General features: G+C 36.2%; 1 long non-coding RNA gene across 1 annotated transcript in view; it reads right to left on the minus strand.

Annotated features, from left to right (window-relative positions):
- LOC121321343 overlaps window positions 1–8,954 on the minus strand; it is a 47,032-nt gene extending 38,078 nt beyond the window's left edge. The window contains exon 1 of the long non-coding RNA XR_005950928.1: window positions 8,798–8,954. This is a non-coding gene — a long non-coding RNA (uncharacterized LOC121321343). The remainder of the gene's footprint in view (window positions 1–8,797) is intronic.
- Window positions 8,955–14,737: the final 5,783 nt, after the last annotated feature.

Consider the following 14,737-nt stretch of genomic DNA (forward strand, 5'->3'; position numbering starts at 1 on the left):
TTTGGATATTTCTTATTCGTTATATTAATACAGATTAGCACAAACCGACATACCACTTCTTTATGAGATCAGCATGAGCTACTATAAGAAATCTGGAGCAGCTTCCCATTTTGGCTGGTACTTGCAGTTTGCCACAAAACAATGCTATACACAGTTTACTAGCTTTAATTTGTATTAAATTATGATTACTTACTGTAGAAATCACATTAATGTTTATGTAGTACTCTGGTCAAGGGTAAACGTTATTAACATAGATTGTATATTTATAGACTTATACAGTGCCTATAGAAAGTCTACACTCCCTTGAACTTTCTTCACATTTTGTTGTGTCGGTGCCTCAGAGTTTCATGCATTTAAATGAGCATTTGTTTTTCCACTTATCTACACACCATACTCCACACTGTTAAGGGGAAAAAAGTTTTTATTGAGAAAAAAATTATATATTAAAAATACAAAACTGAAAGATCATAATTGGATAAGTCTCCACCCCCGCGTTATTACTTGGTGGAAGCACCTTTGGCAGCAATTACAGCTGTGAGTCTGTTGGGATAGGTCTCTACCAACTTTGCACATTTAGATTTGGCAATATTTGACCATTTTTCTTTACAAAACTGTTCAAGCTCTGTCAAGTTCCTTGGGGCGCTTTGATGGGCAGCAATCTTCACAAATTGTCGATTAGATTTAGGTCAGGGCTCTGACTGGGCCACTCAAGGACATTTACGTTTTTGTTCCTTAGCCACTCCAGTGTAGCTTTGGTTGTGTGCTTTGGATCATTGTCATGCTGAAAGGTGAACTTCTGTCCCAGTTTCAGCTTTCTTGCAGAGGGCAGCAGGTTTTCCTCAAGGATTTTTATGTACTTTGCTCCATTAATTTTCCCTTCTATCCTGATAAGTGCCTCAATCCCTGCTGATGAGAAACATCCCCATAACATGATGCTGCCACCACCACGCTTCACAGTGGGGATGGTATTCTTTCGGTGATGCGTTGTGTTGGGTTTGCACCAAACATAACGCTTTGCATTTAGGCCAAAAAGTTCCATTTTACTTTTGTCAGACCACAAAACTTTGATATTTTTTTAATACCCATCCCCTGATCTGTGCCTTTCAACAACTTTGTCCCGGAGTTCTTTTGAAAGCGCCTTGGTGGTCATGGTTGAGTCTCTGCTTTGAAATGCACTACCCAGCAGAGGGAACCTATAGGAACTGCTGAATTTTTCCTGAAATCGTGTGAATCTCTACAATTTAGCACAGGTGGAGGCCAGTTAACTTGGTGTGTGATTTTGAAGGTGAGAGCTAATTTAGGATTGCTATTACAAGGGGGTGGACACTTATCCAACCAAGCTATTTCAGTTTTTATTTTTAATCAATTTTCTACAAATTTCTAGAATTTTTTTTTTTCACTTGGAAGTTGTGGGGTTGGATGTGTAGATATATGGAAAAAAAATCTATTTAATGCATTTAATTCCAGGCTATAAGGCAACAAAAGGTGAAAAAATTGAAAGGGGGTGTAGACTTTCAATAGGCACTGTAATTTTAAGACTTTCAATGTAACACTGTTGTAGCTCCATTTTGCCAGAACGTGTCGCCACGAGAGGCACTCAGATTGATGAGCCAACTATACAGCTGGTGAGTGAGTAGGAGTCAAACGTTTCAAAGTGAAAGCAAACGCAGAGTTAATTAATGCCTTCATTTTTTATACTGTGTGTCTACATTTGCATTTAGCGTGAAAATACCCCCCCGCCGTTGCTTTGCCTAATATATAAACATGGCTGTTTTGGGAAGACATGGAAAGTGTGACAACAGAAGAGGAGGAAAAAGAGATTCGTACTGTACGTAAGATTGAACATACATTTCCATTTGACTTCTTAAACAGAATTTAAATAGGCTTCTAAAAAAACAAACCTTTGTCTTTAGTCAACTTAAGTAATTGCCTATTTAACATAGATAGATAATCACAGTATGTGTTTATGCATATTTGTATGTACATGTTTGTGTGTCTGTACTTTTTAATCTGCATTTTGTTGGTAAACTTTCAATAACATTCTTGACCAGCAAAATATCTGACCGGTACACCTTGTAGCTCATATAGTGACATGTTTCAGTTCGATCTTCTAAGTCAGTGCATAAGACATTTCCAAATGCTACAACACATACTCACTGTATTTCACACACTTCAATTAAAATAGACAATCTTACATAGAACAGGTAGGTTTGTTTTTTAAAAAAGTGTCATAACTCTGCTGTACGGTTACTGACTCAGGTATATGACTGTACAGTTTGGCCTTCATCACCAACATCACTTGTAAGCTCGAAACTAATTGGTCCATCACGATTCACGGTGTCAATTGAAACATAAGCCCGGAAACAAAATGTCCTCAGAGAAGGAATGTTATACTCGACTTACAAGCGTATAAATTGCTGCTATTATACTTGAAGAAAATAAATATTTCAAATACTATTCACTGGAACATACAAGCACTGTAAAAACGTTTTTTTTTTTTTTTTTTTTTTTTTTTTTTTAAATAACTATTTTAGGCAGCTTATCTAGCAAAGTAAGTAGCAATTTAGCCAGCCACTGGCTAGAAATGAAAAGGCTAAATTGTACAGCATTAAGTTGCTGTCCAAAGTAACCGAGGCATATCTCAAATTTGAAATATCCATGCTCATATAAGCATTACCTTAAACAGTAAAGCTATTTAAATCTGTATTACACCTTTAAATATTTATTTGAGTGTCCTGTAACAATAACACTTCCTTATGGGAAACAACATTAGAAATGCCCGATGCACTGTATGTATCCAATGGAAACCGCCTGCAGGCACAGTCAACTCAAAACAAAACTATAAGTGAAGCACTCTTATCATCTGTAATGTAACAGGATGGACAAAAGGACCAATGCTCTGTCCAAGAGTATGTAGGTTTACAAGGGCATAATACAAAAAAAAAAAAAAAAAAAAAAAAAAAAAAAAACTGAACTGTTTTAACAAACACAGCAACATCTAATGAAAAAAAACTAACTGTATCTGCATTTAACAAGTGTGATAATGTTTCCAGGGTGTACCAGTGCAAGAAAAACAGAATCAAAATAACACACTTCAACACATTTATAAACCACTAGCCTTCAACTTCGGAGGACTGAGTATTATTCTAAATCTGGTTAGTAAATTGTGTTTTGGTGCTTTCATTTTAGCTAAGTGGACAGTTAAAGTTAAGATTGATGTTTCTAATAAATTGTGCAGTTGCTTTCTCCTGTGCTATATGTATTACTGAAATACTGTGTTCATCATAATAACAAGTTTTTATATTTTTACTTATAAACCTGTAACATGAGTCGTAAATCTACTTAAGAATGAAACCTAGCATGTGAAGACAGTGTAATGCAGTGGTTCTCAAACTTAAGAGTGCATACTAAAACTATATGAACTTTTATTATTTATTTTCATAATAAAACCAAAGTGTTTCTTACTTAAAAAAAAAATAATACAGCAGACCCTCTCCACAAGCCCTTGTAATGATTAACTGGAGACATAAATTAGGTATTTGATCTCTGTCAGAACATTCAAAATCATAGCAGTTCAAATGTTCATATTAATTAATATAAATTAATACAATACTTAGTGCCCTAACATATTAAAGTTAAATAAATACAAAAACTACTTTCATTTTCCTGTTCCAGTCACACGCTGCACTAATCCCCAGGTAAATGTAACAAAAGCTGTATTAAATAACCCAGATTAATTATTATTATTATTTATTATTATTATTATTATTATTAGTTTACTTCGCGTGACACCTTTATCCAATGTTTCACCCGAAAGACGGAGCACAGGGAGGTTAAGTGGCTTAATTCTCGGCCACCATCTTTAAGCATTATAGAAACTCAAGTACACTGCAGTAAGTAAACAGTTTTGAAAAAAAAAACTTTATTAAGTCTATCTAGGTGTTGTTTTAAAAGCACCGACTTTCACTTAAAAAAATGGAGTGCTGATTAAAAAGAAAAGCACCTTGGCGTTGTACAATTAAAAAAAAAAAAAAAAAAACCTGCTTCTGTATCCCCCTGATTTTGACTCGTTTCCCAGATCTGAAGCTGCTCCTTTACTTTAGCAGGTAGAGATCACGCGGGCTGCGTGTGCATCCAAATCAGGACTGTTTACTACTTCTTGCCAAAAACATTTTAAACAGGGGTAACAGTAAGAGTCAGAACGTTAGGAAATATCAGCAATATCTAGCGGTAAATGTCCAAAATAAACATGGTAATGCTTTACTTTGGACATTTACCAGTAAATCCAAAGAACAACCAAGAGCATTAGGCTATTGGCCAAATGTCTTACCAAAATAACAACGAGAACACTTTACTTCAGGGATTTACCAGTAAATCTCAAGAATAACAAACTTCCTTTGCCAAGAAGCTTTTGGTAAAAGTGTGAAAAGCAATATATGTCTTCAAAATTCCAGACATTTACCACCTTGCTTGGTAAATGTTTACAGTTACCAGTAAACCTTAAGATTGACCAGGTTCATACTTTTACCGTAACATACAGGTCAGTGGCACTGGAACAATTTTTAAAGTGGGGGTGCTGAAAGCCATTGAACAAAACTGTAACCCCTGTGTATGATGGAAGCCATGCAAAGCCAAGAGGGTGCTGCTGCACCCCCAGCACCCCTAGTTCCAGCGCCGGCAATTATTTTCTTGTCTTTCTTTCAGACATTTCAATTTCACCCCACTTGCTCCGGTAAGACGTTGCAGTTAAACAGTCAAACCTTAAGATTCTTGCCAGGTTCATCTTTTTTAGATTAGTTCGTTCACATGAACTAACTAGGTCTCAGTGGCAACTGGAAGTTGTTTTAAAGTGGGGGTAATATATCCTATATTTTAGTCCCACTTGCCCTTTTAGAAACTGTCAGGCAAGGTAGTAAACTGGTGTATGACAAAACATTATGAAGGGGTGATTAAAAGAGGAGTTGGTGGGGGGCTGCTATGTCCACACAAAATCGCACTGGTGGCCATATTAGAGAACTGGTGGTATAGTGAATAATAAATATCAGCATTGAATATGTGTCAATCGATAGATCTGTGCCTTTGGTGATTTTTTGATTACTAATTTGACACGTACAGAGTTTTAAGAAAGATTATAAACCAACTGTGCTATGCTCAGGGCTGTAGTAAAAAAACTGTTACAGTATCTCTATTACAGTTCCCCATTTGCAATGATGTCAGTTTGTGTAAGTTTGAAGGCCTGATTTTTTGAGGGAAAAAAAAAAAAACACATTGCGTTTGCTATAATGTATAGTTTTGAAAAATTATTTACTAATAATACTATTACTGCAGAAAATGCATGCACATTTCATGATCACATAGATTAAGCTATGTATAGAAGTTCCAAGGGACGGGAGTTAGTTGACTATCAGGAGTTCACTGACCTTTTTTTTACTTTTTTTACCGTGATTAAATTATGCACTGTGTTCATTAAAGTTACAGTGCAGTGTCATTTATTTTAATTTGTTGGTTTTATTTTGTTAACAGCAAAAAGAGAGATCAAGTTTATATTGTTTCAGAATACCAGGCAAAAATGGAGTACCATATGACTGAGGGTTTTTTTACCCCATACACACACAAGACTGCAAGTTCAGCCACAGCATTTGCAGGACCCAGTGATTTAGACGCTGCTTCAAAACCGAGAAATGATTTGATGCAAAAAAAAAAAACCAATACTGACCTTTTGACGCTTTGTAAAAACACATTTGAGTTTGCAACAGCACATACACAACAATAATGGAAACATGACTTTTTGGGGGGGGGGGGGGGGGGGGGGGGGGATTAGCAATAGAGACGTAGGCTATGTCTCATATAAAGAAAATAAATATAGAAATCAATGTGCAAAGTGTAGCCTCCCATTCTTTGCAAAAGAAGCCTTAACTGTTACAGTAAAAGTAATTGTACGAGTTGTTCTTCTCTAGTTTTGTAACATTGTTTTTATTTTTCTAGAATTTCCATCCCATTACAAAACCACAAATACAACAAAACTAATTGAAATAATAAACAAACATATTTACATATTGAATACAGTGAGGTCTGTATCAGTTTATTTCAGTAGTCAGCGACTTTACAAATAGCTGTACGTGTGAATGCGGTCCTAAATAACGGAATTATGGGTAACAAAAAAGAATAGCCTATAAGCATCCATCACATTTTTGTGAATCGTTTTAGAATGTTCAATTTCAAACTAACTGGCTACACAACTGCAATATCATCAACATTATTCTGAGTCGTAACGTAAAGCCATTTTGTGCAATCCTAAGGAATATTAATGCTCATTATCTGTAACAGGCAAATCCCTGTTTAAAATGGCTATATTGGTTAAGAGTAGGCAGTCTTTTTTTGCTGTCTACCGGTTCATGACCAAGACATGCAAATAAAAATATCAAAACAAGTGATATTATTTATAAGAAGACATTTCAACAATATGTTTAACACAGGAGACAGTGGTTTGTAACGTGTTTGTTGTAAACACTAAAGGGTGTTCTGGAACACTTTAAACCCTTACAGTAGATTGAAACTCACAACCCTATTGGCTAGTTTCAGTCATCACATCCTGGTGACTTTATAAAACTTGATAGAACTCACATATTCATATCTAACCTCTAAGAACATCTGGTGCACCAGGGTGTAACCATTAACCTGTCCTCCTCCACATGTTCTGTCAGAGGAGGCAAGAACTACAACATAAAATAAATGTGCTATTTGTACCTCTGTCTATAGTAGCAAGGTAAGAGGCTGTGTATCTTGTGCTTTGTGTGTTTGTTACTCACGTCAGTAAATAAAATACCATTCTCTGATACAGAAGATCAAAGTGCAAATACTGACTGAGGGAAAACTGAACAAGCTCCAACTCTCAGGTCATTATCTTAGCACAAAAAGGAGGGGGTATTGACCAGTCAGAAGCATTGCACTGACCATTATAAAAGTGTACCATGGCATTTTTGCAGTTTTTCCATAGTAATAATATACATTTGCCATCATTTACAATGGTTTGCAATGATTGTTAATATGCTTTACCATACCTCTCTGGGCTTTCAATCAATCAATCAATCTTTATTTTATATAGCACCTTTCATGGTGGACCACTATCACAAAGCGCTTTACAAGATTATTTACTATACTTACCTGTGCTTTACCATGCTCTCACTACACTTTGCTATGCTTTTACAATGGGATACTTTTATATGGGGAACTAAGAAAAACAGGTGTACGTTTCTGGCACAGTGTTCTGGTCATCTTTTACTCAACGGAAAACTCAATTTCTCAACTAGACACGGTGACACTTCATCTTTGAAAAGCATGCCTAAATGAAAGGTACATTGTTTCATCTTTAAATCAATGAATGAATACTAAATAGCATTAAACTGATTGAGTATAGAGTATAAATCATCTCCAGGATAGGCTATGTTGTAATCTTTTATACAACAGCAAATAAAGGAGTGCTAACCAATGCAAAACAACACTGTTAAACCCCCTTTGTGTACTTCTTTGCATGTCCATTGTTAATTCATGAAGTATTTCAAAAACAACACTATAGCTAAACTGTTGCATCCTAGCAGCTTTGTAGTAAGTCCCCTGGTCTGAATGCAAACAGGCCACTGAAGTGAGTTTGAACTGAAACTGTAAATACGGTACCTGGGAGCAGCAGCAACATTTCATCTCTAGCAAATCCTGCATATTCCGCATTAAAACTACAAAATATGACCAATGACAATAGGAGATAATAAAACAAATTTGAAATCTTGGATACTACTCCATTACCCTGCAGTAGATGCAATTAGGTGTAATTTCTGTGACAGTTCAGTTGGTCCAACAAATTGAACCCTAAGAATTTCTTAGTGTTCACATGAGGGTGTCCTTTTTGCCTCTTGCTACCATTAAAAAAGCGCTGCGGTAAAATTTTAAATGGTAGGGTGGAAAAATGTGTTAAGTCACAAGCATTTAAGTTTTGAAAAAAAAAAAAAATGTTGGTATTATGAAACAAGGCTAGTTTATCTAAATAAAATGCAATTATAGGTTACCGAATCTTAAATGAGTTGTAATAATAACAAAAAAAAATGTCTTAAATGTCTAATATTGATTATTTTAGTGATATTAAAAAAACAGCAAGACTGAACCAATGAGTAATGTCTGTACATTGTGTGGTCAATCCAGTGAGACTACAGGAAAACTGGGTTTTGCCATGAGGAAATTGCTATAATTTCTTCTTTAGTGTATGCTACGTAAAAATATAATCGATTGAGTACATTACGTCCACGTTAATATACTAACCGCTTGATACTGTTTTGTCATTATTTTAAATATTCTGCGTCAATACTAACGCTAAACTAGTTCCACGGGGATTGCTGTATTACAGGCTGCAATTGTATAAATACCTGGAACTGACATATTTCGATGTTATTAAATTATCGATAATGTTAGTTACATAAGGAATTACCCAGTTTAGGGAGGCTGAAAAGCGAAACACAAACTAATATTAAAATTGTGTGGGATGTGAAGTTCAGTATTACTGTTGTTAGCTACATGTATCGTATGCTGGTTTCATGAAAGTTCAAGGTAAGGTAATATTATTCTAAAATAATATATGGCTTGTTTTTTTTTTTTTTTGTTTGTTTGTTTTTTTAACAGTCAGTAGCAAGGCATTAAAGAACACCCCCCCCATCTTCTCTTCCTGCTACAAATATTTAAACTCTTGTTTCCTGACAATCGGACCCATTAAACTACAATGTGACGATGACAAGAAGGGTATGCAACTCACCAAACAAATATGTGCAACGCAAGTAATGATTTGTCAGATGCTGAAAGAATATGGCAAAGGCAGAGCTGAAATTCCCCACAATGCTGATCCAGATTCGGTGTTCTCTTTATCTTTCAGCAAAAGCGCCATCTTCACAGAATGTACACAAATGACGAGCATGCGCAATGCAGCACAGCAGGAAAGGAATTCCCCCAAAAATGACGTACCAAAAACACAGCTCCAAAAGGTTGTGTGATAGTTGGACTCCTGACTTTATCAACCCAAAGTATGGCTATATAATTAGAATTTACTAAAGTTAAGATGCAACTGAAAGAATGCTGATACCGTACTCGTTTACTTCCTGGGTTGAGCCATGATTTACAACACTGGTTTAGTTACGCTCGAGAGTGTTGGTGTTTCTTTCAGATGTATAGTGTGTGTGTGTGTGTGTGCACAGTGGTTTGTAGAAGTATTCACCCCCTGCAAGGTTTTCACATTTTGTTGGAAGCTGAGCGTACTCCACAACTTTTTCAAATTTGACTTTACATGTAGAATCTACACAAACTATTCCACATTGATAAAGTTAAAAACGGCACATAGAATATAAATAAGATTTACAGAGAATAAAAGATTACTCTCAGATGCATAAATATTCAAAGCCGCTGATTATCCCTCTCAGCACAGTGAAGTCCATCATTAAGATGCATCATACCACCCAGACACTACCCAGATCAGGTCGCTCTCCCAAACTGAGCAGCCGGGCAAGAAGGAAACTGGTTTGGGATGTCACTCTGAAGCCAACAATAACCTTGAGAGATCTGCTCTATTTAGGAGCTGCCTGCGAGCAACTCTGGGCTGGGCTGTGTTGTGGTGTCCTGAAGTTAAATGAATAAACATTGATTGAGATCTTGCTGCGGTCGTCTGGCTCTTGTTTGTTCCCCTGAAACACTTCTCTCTCTCTCTCTCGCTCTACACACACCCAGGCTAACTTCATTATAACGAACCCCCGTGGGACCTGGAGAAATGTTCGTTATATCAGGCTGTCCACTATAATAGGATCTGGCATTTTTCAGTATGAGAAAAATGGCAACGTTGAATTGAAAATCGTACTTTTATGAAAATTACTTCACATTGATCAACATTTAAACTGTATTGTGACACGATGCTCGTGTTACACGTGTGAGTAACCGCATTGCAAGACACAGAGACATGGAAATTTTAGTTGAAACACCGGCACAGGCGCGCAGAATTTATTAAACACCAAACAGAAAGTAAACAAACGGGTCATGTGACGCTACCAACGATGGAAACGCACAGAGGACACACAAAAGACAGACAGGCAGCAAGTCTTAGTCGAGCGCCGGTATGTAAACAATCACTTGATCAAACGTAACAACTTCAAAAAGCACAAAACAAACCCGTTACCACATATAAATTACTCTAACACTAATTTTATAGTTATGTTAAAAGAAAACAGTAAATAAATGAAAAAGAAAAGAATGTACACTTACATGTTGAATACAGTAATTACATGTCCTTTCTCTTTAAAAAAAAAAAAAAAAAAAACTATCCAGCGTAGATTGTTCTTCACCCCGTTGCCTGGTTGCAGTTAGTGTGAAGATGACGGGCAGGCAACTGTTGCATTTGTCATGCATGATTCGTACTACAACAGGTCATCTTTGAATTAGTGTTATCTTTGAATTAGTCAACCATGGTCTTTGTTTTCACCGAGACAATAACACACTTGACACTAGAGAAAGTTCAGCGTCAGTCAGCACTGAGATCGTTGTATCCGGGTCGATCCTGTAAGTGATCGTTCTAATAGGTCTAATTTGCATTGAAAAAATCAGTTCTCGCTGCTGGGATCATTGAAAACAGGTGTTTGTTATAAGAAGGTTTAATTATAGTGACGTTGTTATTTATATATTATATATATATATATATATATATATATATATATATATATATATATATATATATATATATATATATATATATACGATGGGTGGTGCTTGCACGAGGGAAGGCAGCAGTAGGGCTGGTAGGTGACATAATCACACAGAGAGACAGACAGACAGAACCTTGTTAGACACTCAGCCGTTCTTGGTTGGTCCACCTGGTTCACAAGAACAGGAACCAACAAACAATGAACACAGAACACCTGGCCGCCTGCTGCACTAAACTTAAATTAGGTAAAGAGGGAAGTCTAACCTCCCAGCCCTGCCATATCTAGCACACACGCTGTTTTTACAAATTAAACATTCTTTATAAACCACTACCAAAACATTTTACAGGGTCAGGCCTTAGCCCTGTCACAGCATCCTCGTGTCTTTTTTTTTTTTTTGGTGTTCATATTTAATAACCTTGATACTTTCAAACTTTAAAAAAATGTACTAATCAATTGTTTCTACAGTCTACACATTATACTGTAGTAGTACCTGTGCAAATATTCACAGTGTGAGAGTGCCATTAAAATGAGTTTCTATAGTTATTCACGCGCAACTGCAGATAAGGAGTTTAAGAATTTACAAAGCCATGACATAATCAAATTAATTGCTACCAGAATGTGCATATATTTCTGTGTGCCAGAAAGCAATGTATATAGATGACTTCAGAAATGAATTTGCTATTTTTGGGAAAATGTCTATCTCATGGTTGATAACTGGTCTAAACTCATATTTTAATGAACAATTTTTGGACAGTTGCCCCGTCACTGTTTGGCCAACATATTATGTCAGTTTCCTGACCCTAAAGAAAAGCTCTAGAAAAGTACTGGGGCACTGATATTCAATCAAAGTACAATCCTTTATTATTTCACAATTAGATCATTCACTTACTTAGTGCGTCATACTAACTTATACTCTGTAAAGACACTAAGAGGTATACATTAGCTATTTTGAATTCACTATTTTAGAATCAGGACATGTTTCATTAATAAAGCATATTCCAGGCTACTTCAGCTCTAAGAACTGTTCAGATATTTATTCTGAAGAAGACTGTTACAATGTACCCAATAACTTTGAATGTAAAAACTATAAACCTTGAATTGTAAAAAAAAGATCAAATAAATCAATAAATAAATAATGAAAACAATATCTCCTACATCCATAAACCCCACGAGGTGTGACAGTTTTAAATCAAAACCCTTCAAAATTCCAATGCTGGAGTGAATGTATCAATATGCAGTACATATCTGTAAATATGTATCACTATTGTATTACTACTAAAAGCTATTTTGGTACTTTTGGTTTAAAAGTTACTTCTTTAGAAATATTCACCATATCGACTTTGACACTCTACATATGGCAATGTTACCAATGTTGTACCATTCTACCATCGATTCCTATACTGTGTGGTGAGTGACCCTGTGTCTCTGTTGTAAGTCTCATTCTGGTAACGGAATACAGTCTTCATATGTTTAGACATAAACAACAGGAGGGCAACTGGCATCTCAGCCATTTAATTGAATGGAAAGGCAAGGGCTGGGCACGAACCATAGACCACATGGCTCAAAGACAAATGTCTTACCATTCAACTGAAGAGTAAACTCTGTAGTAGAGGGGTAAGTCTGTGTCTTATGCCTATGTCAATATTATTAAGTTGTCAGTCGCAAGGAGGAGATTTATTACAATTTGTTGACAATGCTGATTCTTTTACCAAAACGGAGTAGAGAGGTGGTAACATGAATGAACAAAAACAAAGCACCAGATACAGACAGTTTAATTTTGATTATACTAATGCAAAATGGTAAGCTGGGGAGTTGATTGAGTTTCTCATTTTTAACACATCCCTTTAAGTCTTCTTTTCAAGAACATTTCTCGCATAAGTTAAACAGAGTAAACATACAGCAGAGGATATGGTTTTCATGGTTGTAATGCAAAAAACAAAATCAATGACAGTAAACATAATCACAGATGGACAACTTTGTTATGTATTTCCTCCCAAATTGATTATTTTCACATTGCCCACACAGATGTTTTGACTTTATCATGATACTGAAAATGAGTACAGATGATACAGTTCTAGCTGATACATTTTTCCAGTTGGAACAGGTGAAACTCCCCTCTGCTGGATAGGGTTTGTGATGTATTTTTCTTCTCAGGAGCGGGTCATAAATTTATGGAACATAATATTTCTCTGGACCACCCATATACTTGGGATAAAAATAACGTGATAGATCTGTTTACATTATGAAATTAAATATCAAGCTTGCTGGAGGAACATAAAAATCAAGTAATAATGTTTGCTAACATATTAGTCATATTCAACCTTTTTCTCATCAGTATCTGTTGCTGTGCTAATGCAGAATGTCCCGGTTTGTAATGAGTGTGCATTGGAGCTGCAAGCAGAGTGAAAGGCTTTTATGTGAGATAGAAGAGGTAATAACTGTACCTATATTTCCTCCAAGGAACACTGACTCATCAATGTTGATGGAGGTGCTTTAGAACTCAAGTGAGTCACACATGACTAATGTGGAAAAAAAGGGAAAAAATCCTGTTTTCAAGTGAATGACTGCTATTACTTGGTTTCCAGTCAAGCACAGCTAACAGCAGCACCTCAGTATCCAGCAGGAGAGATTAGTGGTCAGTCTAGAGAAGAGAGCCTGTAGTAATGCCTGAACTGTATATTTTTAATAAGCCTGCCAGTCTAAGATAATAGCCTTGACTTTTAGCTGAGTGATTCTGACACACAGGTTGTGAAGAAAATGTAATGAACAACTGGGGCAAAGCTGAGGCCCCGCACCTGTTTGTTTCTCTTTCAGTTTTTTGTAAATAGTTTTGAACATTTAATGGGAAGCCAGATGCTCTTCAGAGACATGTTGCCAGCTGTGCGTGTTGACAGAGAGTGTCAGTGGGATTGGCCAGCTGCGGACACCTGACCAGCTGGTGGGCATGTCTTTGCAGAGCATCTTTTCTATAAGAAAGAGCCAGTGACGGTCAAGTGATGGCATTTTTTAAATGCTTTGTGCCCCGAGGGTTCACACCTGCTGTTGCTAATCTAAAGTTTTGTTTAAGCTTGAACCTGTTGTTATTAGGGTGCATAGGTGAAAATGGACTAGGGTTCCTCTTGGTCCTGCTTATCTGATTACGTCCATCCTAAAATGTATGCTTTAATTATGGTAACCACCTTTAAGTATGGTAACCAAAAATTAATCATGCTGTTGCATTGTACACAATGGTGTACAATGTGAATAAAAGATAATTTAAAATTGAAACTAAATGATTTTATCTTTTTTTTAATTAAAAGTGCCACCAAGCCTCCATATTAATAATGTACTTTCCCTATACAAAAGTGCACAGAACTTGTCTGTGTATATATTTTTCATTTTCAACAACCAAATCACAAGGCAGTATTCATCCAGCATACTGGATCTTTAGCATCGACTTTAGAGGAGTTAATACAGGGAAGTTTGAGGGAAGTGAAGAAGTTTTAGATGTACTCAGCAGGGAAGTTAGTTTGATCAACTTGCCCAGAAGTCCTTGACAGGAAATGACTTTGAGGGCTAGTTAGGAACCACTGCCCCAAAGGTTTAGGAGAAGTGTAGTGCCAGCACAAGTATGTCCAGCAGGGAGCAGTGTTGGTCTGCTAGCTCTGCTCAGTCAGAGTTTTCAGTATTCTTCCAAAAATCCCACCAGTATCACAAAAATCTTTCTACAGATAACATTATTGGAGGCTGAGTTGTTTTTGTAAAGTTTTTCTATTTTGTATGTTGCTATACTTGGTCTGTGTATTTCCTTAAATTCAATGTTAAGATATGGAGGTTGTCTTATGGGCTCTTGAATTTATACATCTTATTTGCAGGGTGTATATCAAATGCATGAATCGGGAGGATGTTTATTAAAAGGACTAAGAAAGTAAGAATATCAAGGTGTGCCGGAAAAAAAAAGCAAAAATCTGGGTTTGTTGAGGAATGATATAAACACAGGGTTGGTATAAAAAAGGCTTTGTAAAAGTGGGTGG

Source organism: Polyodon spathula, chromosome 9, assembly GCF_017654505.1.
Source record: "Polyodon spathula isolate WHYD16114869_AA chromosome 9, ASM1765450v1, whole genome shotgun sequence".
NCBI classification, from domain to species: domain Eukaryota; kingdom Metazoa; phylum Chordata; class Actinopteri; order Acipenseriformes; family Polyodontidae; genus Polyodon; species Polyodon spathula.